The 6,394-nt window shown below is 39.2% G+C and overlaps 1 protein-coding gene across 1 annotated transcript in view; it reads right to left on the reverse strand.

The window, feature by feature from the left end:
* The window catches only part of LOC101846433, a gene marked incomplete in the record, with an annotated part of 37,956 nt that extends 37,266 nt beyond the window's left edge, over nt 1-690 (reverse strand). The window contains 1 exon segment of the mRNA XM_005102213.3: nt 267-690.
* Nucleotides 691-6,394: the final 5,704 nt, after the last annotated feature.

Below are 6,394 nucleotides of genomic sequence, written 5' to 3' on the forward strand. Positions count from 1 at the left end.
GGGGGGCATAAGCAAATGCAGACTCGAAAATTAATCCTAAAAGAGGCGGTTAAAACATTAATTTTTCAAGGAAACATAACATAGATCTAAAATCTACACCTTGATATCTACATCTGCTCTTAGCGCTTATGTTTCATCAACAAACCAACGTGGATAGGCTGCACGCGTGGAGGTAAAGAGGTCAGTGCGTTCTTATCACAACTTCACTTTGAAAGAACCTCGACAGAGAGGCTAAATAAATGGGAAAAACAAAGCCAACAACTTACCTAGATCCGAAAACTTCCCACAATGTTCAATAAAACAGTCCGTTGTGTCGAATAAGTCAATTTGAATTAAATTAACTTTGTAATTGTACGAATAACTACCGTAACAAATCTTCTCAGTCTAATCGCCTGTTAGATTGTACGTGCCCTTTCAATAAGAAAGATGACATCATTTAGTCCTAGCTCAGCCAATCACAGCGAGGGGCGGTGGCATGTTTAGACTTGAGCGTGAGACTTCGGAACGAATACAGCTAGGCTAGAACGATACTACGAAAATCATACGATCTTTAAGTGCTTGCTTTCTAGGTTTAAACTTTTAGTTTCTATTCATCTCTCACGCACGTGCCAGTGTATATTTCAAGGAAGGCAACATTTGAAAAGAGATAACCATAAGAAATCACAGCGAACACGATAACTGTCGAAACCCAAACAAACTTGACCTTAGATATTTGCATGCTGTCACGTGACTTCGGCTTTTCATCCGGACACGGTGTCTCTTCCATTCGCGGATCGGAAGGAAAGACTAGATTTAGATCTAGATTCTTGATCTAAACTCTTTTTTAATGTGTAGAATAGCCTACCAAGTTCATTCAAATTATACATATAGATGTCCAAGTATTTTTCAGGTCTTGGAGGTCTGAATATGCACCGACTGAATCTTTGTAAAACAATTATAATTAGCCGAAACATTTTTCGGCAAGTGCTGACTGAAGGGGAAGAATCCAATAAATATTTTGGGTTTTCCTATTAGATGTAAAAGTATATGAAATTATCTCCCCTTTTTAATAGAGGTAAAAAAAAACAGGGAAAGGGGGGGGGGGGGTATTTTTGCTACTCTTCTGCGAATTATTATTCTCTGTTTGTTTGTATGTTTGTTTGTTTATTTGCCTGTTTTAATTTGATGAATCATTTTCTATTGATTAAAGAGAAATGTTAGCCCTCAGAAAATGTTATCTCGTATTCATAATAACAATAGCAGTGTATGTTGTTTCTTCACACTATTATTGCTTGCGTCCCTTTTATTGTACAGGCAACTTCTAGATCTAGTCAGCTTGATTTGGAATTAAGCCCATTGTGACCTGACCAAGGGGATTTTTTTCTGTGGCAGATGTGCTCGAACTCATACAACCACATATGTCTCCATCCCACCTCTTCCTGGCAACGTTTTCTAATATAGGGTAAACATCATTTTCGAGTTTTCAAGACCTAAACACACACATACATGAAGACTGTGGCGATAATATGTCTTGTCATTATTGTCCTTATCATGGGTCAGCTGTGGCTGTGGTATTGTTGCTATTATTATTGTTCTTATCATTATCGCTGTTGTTATATTTTTTATTGACGTTATTATTGTTATCAATAATAATATTAATGTACAGGTACCAGTAGAGACCACAAGTAAACTTTGCCTCATGTTAGCTTTGCATTTGTACATTGACTGTAGTCATTTGGATAAAAATCCAGCATGGCAAAAGGTCTCAGGAAGCGCAATGTCTAGCTGGAGATTTGTAAACAGTCATAGGCCTACTGTGTAGTTGGCAGACATTTTGTGCCTAACTCTGAGATACCGAGATACAGCCAGTTGCCCTAGGTGCAGCCAGTCACTGGTCCTAAGTGCTGCCACCTGACTTATATGCAGCCATAACCAATTCTTGTCTGTGACCACATTATGTAATAGCTGGGCCAATACAAGTGTCACTTGGTAGGATTTGTGTAGCAGCGTGTTAACTGTGTCTAAGTAGCAATGTCGGTCATAATCATGAAAAAAAAAAGAATGTTGAAAAGGACTCATAACTAGACATGAAGAAACCAAACCAAAGAAAAACGAGAATGTTTTTTCAAAAAAAGAAACGCGTTTTATTGTGGACTGCTTTCATGAATGCGTTTCATAATGCAGGTACCAGAGTGGAGCGAACATTTGCTAGAATTTGATTTTAAACTTTATCCTTCCTCTTTTATCGTTAGTTAGATGTTGAGGGAAGGTGCAATTTGCAGAATTTGGCTGTCTCCAAGAACACTTGAAACAAGGAAAAATAAAAACCCGAGTAACCCCCCACCCCCTAAAAAAACCAACCCCTCTCAAAAATGCACCCCCCCCCCCAAAAAAAAAAATAATTAAAAAAAACAACCAACAACAAACAAACAAACAAACAAACAAACAAACAACCCGACAACAAAAAACAAAAACAAAACAAATCTTTGGTAAAATCCAATTGTTCTCACCTTAATTGATCAACTTCAATTCGATGCTGCTAACTGTGACGTTCTTTCGCCAAATTATTAAATGGTGTAATAAATTTACCAGTTCAACTGGTCCAAAAAGGACTGGGTATTGGGTAAACTGGCCCAAAAAGGGACGCACCCTGTTATCCAACCTCTCATCAGTCCCACCTTTGTTTCCATTCTCACATTGCTCTTTCTCACTCACAATTCCACTCCTTATAGCTCTTTTTTTTAAACATCAGCCCTTCCAACTTCTCAAACAAACGGTCAATGTACTTTGTTCCTTTCATTTCTTTCTTTAAGTTTATGTTCCTCCACACCCACGTCATCATCAGCATCAGCTGTTACCATTTCTAACTTGCCTACACGAGTCTTGAATTCAGACGTCTCTCTTTCTCTTAATATTGTCACTCTCTGTTCTCTTGGATTTCCTTTTCTCTTCTCTTTCAATCTGATTCTGACGTTTCCTTTCCTCCAATGTTCTCTGCCTATCTTCCTTCTGCTGTTCCTGTTAATTTTTCTTTCCTCTTTGTTGCTTTTCTTTTCCTTCCTTTTTCCCTATTCTCCCCCTCTTCTAAAATTGTTCCCTTTCTTGTTGGCCTCCATTTGTTATTGGTGTTTAACTTCTAAAGCTTTCAAGATGAACTGGGTCCCTGGGTAGACATAGTATCATGATCTTTTGCTCAATTCCCCGACTTGATACACAAATTTTGTTTCTGAGACAGCACGTTCCCGGTAGTAGCATCGATTATAAATCCAAATTCAAGGCAATTGTTAATTATCTCTGGAACAAGCAGCGTTGTGAGGTCAATTACCTCCATACGCTCTATATAGCTAGAAAACCACATCTGGGTGGAGCCCCTTGATTACAGAACCATGGTTTGTTGCTTGCCATGCTTCTGTGGCTTTTTCAACTGGGGTGGTGCAGTCTAAAAAGTCTAAACAACTATTTTTTTTTTAAATTGGGGGTAAGGTATGCCATCAGAGCATGGCAGTGCCATGGATTTTCCGGTGCCCAGAAAGTGTCACTGAATGTCCCTCAAGGTGTTCCGTATTCCTCGGAAGCTCTTCATTTGTCCATTCCTTCACTCACAACTTTCGTTATACTTATTCTCTCTTGACTCTTGTGTCCACGTTCTACGCTTCTTAGTGCTCCTATTTTATCTCCCGAACCAATGAATCCGGAAGATGTAGATTAGATTCGATAGCCCACTTTTGTTTTGGCGGAGGTTTTAGACAGTTGCAACGCTTTAGTTCATATAAATACCGAAGGCATAATTTTTTGGGTGTGTTTTACGGCGCTCGCAACTGCATAAGGTCATTATGAACGCGCAGGACACATTAAACACTTTCAGTTGGTAGGTAATTTTGAATTTTGCCCGGTTCGCGGCCGAAGCCTACACTTATTGGTTTTGGACCACCAAGGGATCTTTAACGTGCGCAACTTGCACACCGGACCTCCTCTAAGATGTTTCGCCCTTATCATAGATGACTAGAAGTTAGAACTTACCTACCAATAAGATCAAGGGTGTGACTGAAAGACAGCAGTAGGAAGGAGCCAAGAAGTAGCAGTAAAAAGGCTGCAGAAAGGGCCAGGAGCCCAGATGAGGAGGCAAAGGAGGTGAAGGGGTGGGGGCAGAAAGTGGAGACGAAAGCAGACAAAAGAATATTGTTAGAGAGCAGGAAAGGATGTGAAAGGAGAACATTTTAGAGAATAAAAATTTCCGTTGCTATCCGGATTCGAACCCGGGACCTATTGAATGAGAGGCAAACTCCTGAATCTATAGACCACGAGACCCCCCCCCCCCCCCCCCACCCCAATCCCAACCGAAGATTAGAATTACAAGAGTGCTGCGAATGTAAAAAAGAAGGAGGGTAGCAAAAGACAAGAATGGTTTACTGATATAGAGGAAAACACACCAGAGAGCCCATTAAGTGTCTACTTTAGTAGATCTTTATCTAATTGACAGGATTTTGTTATAATGACAATGTTACATAATAATATTATGCTTCAGAATAATATAATTTATGAGTCGAGTCCATGAGTCTTCAGTAAAATGTTATCAAACAAATCACTACCCTAGAACTACAAAGCTCTATCTGCTTATTACCTAGTTATAAGACATTTGAAGTTAAATTTTTTGAGTTTCACAGCGTGTCAAGCTTTTGTTAATGCAATTCTTAGAATGTCTTGATAACAACTCTGAATAATCATACGATTCTGATAGAGCAGGCAGAAGATTTGGTTTCTTAACACATTGTCTTAATAATCCAACACGTCCAAAAATGTCAGAGGGACCTTTGTCGAAAAGTAAACAATTAAATTGGAATTTAAGTATTTATCAAAGTGCACATGCTTTGTTGTGGAATATTAATCAATGTTTACTTCCTTCATCATAATACGATATAATCTTCGTGACTACCGACGCCTGTGGTGTAGCAGTTAAGCGATTTGCTGTTGCACGCAGGATACCTCTCTTCGATTCCCGAGAGGGAAGAAATTGTTATCGAGTATATCGGTCTTTCAGATGCGCTATGATATGCCTCTCAGTCCGGGTTGATCTTAACAGGCAGGGTCGAAAGTCCGCTTGCTAAATTATCTAAATTGTGTCGATATAGGCGTAAAAACCTACGTTTTTCATTTTGGCCGTAGAAAAGCTCACTGTTCATGATTTTAGCCCTCAGTGGTCAGTGTGGCTGCAGGTGGGCACACGCAACATTTACCCTCCCATAGCTGCGGCCACCCCCTTTCTCTCCTAAAATGCGTCTCTGGACGTTGATAACCGTTATCAAATAAAAAAGCATGCATATTATTTCCACACAGCCCATGCACTCATCATGTACAATAATGATACATGCTACAGTAATGAAGTTTTGGACCAACTCACCTGAAAAATGGCAAAGAGATCATATTTTCAAGAATCCAGAATTTGGTCACAAAACGTTTATATCAACAATGGCGGGATTCAGTATGGAAAAAGACCAAAATGGTCCAGTGGCCCTAGAAAAGTAATAGGATAAATTAAAGAAACTTGAGTTGAAAATGCGGGAACTATCCCCATCTTTCTCTATCAGTTAATAAAGGAGGGGAATTCTTCTCCTTTTATTGAATCCAAGTGTTGAAGCATCTGAGTTCGCAGTATCCGAGTTCTACTGTATTTGCCGATATAAACCGCTATCCACCAAATGTCTGTGTTGTATGGTCCCTGCTAAACTAATGTTAATTTGCTCCGCAACTAGGAGTGCAATTGACCAATCAAACTGGTAAACCGAGCAAAACTCTTGTTCAGTTAAGTCGATAACAATAACTTCTTGATCTTACATTACATAAATCAGACGCCAGAACAGATTCTCGTACTGGTAATCAAATAAACGCCAAACTCATTTACCTTGACTCCTCTGGAAAGACGTCAAACTAAAGACTTTTTAAACGAGTGAAATAAACAGTCGTGTCTTCGTAAATTGTAGTATGTTTGCCATCATACGAGCGTTTGTGATACTTGTACAGTATCATAAAGGCAAGTATCATTTTCAATTTTTGACCCCTTACAGGTTTGTATTAGTTATTTAGGCTTTCGGAAGAATTACGCTCAAGGGTAAAACTCAAACCTGCAATGGTAAAGAAACAAAAACAACGATCAAACACGTTTTGGCAATTGGTCGCTTTTAAGCACAAGGGGGCTATCCCGAAAATGCTGTTTTGAGAAAATCGAAGATAACGTTTATGCCCCTTGTTTAGTTTCTTTAAAAGACAAGAAGAGTTTTCTCTATAACCAAACAAATATACACACCAATGAAACCAAAGTTCTCCTATAGGTTGGGCAATGTCCACTTTTGGTGTAGGTCATGATTTCTGGAAACCCCCGAAATCTGGGTGTTAGCCCGCTTGTCCTTAAAAGCGACCA

This window comes from Aplysia californica, unplaced genomic scaffold, assembly GCF_000002075.1.
Source record: "Aplysia californica isolate F4 #8 unplaced genomic scaffold, AplCal3.0 scaffold00317, whole genome shotgun sequence".
In the NCBI taxonomy this organism is placed as follows: Eukaryota; Metazoa; Mollusca; class Gastropoda; order Aplysiida; family Aplysiidae; genus Aplysia; species Aplysia californica.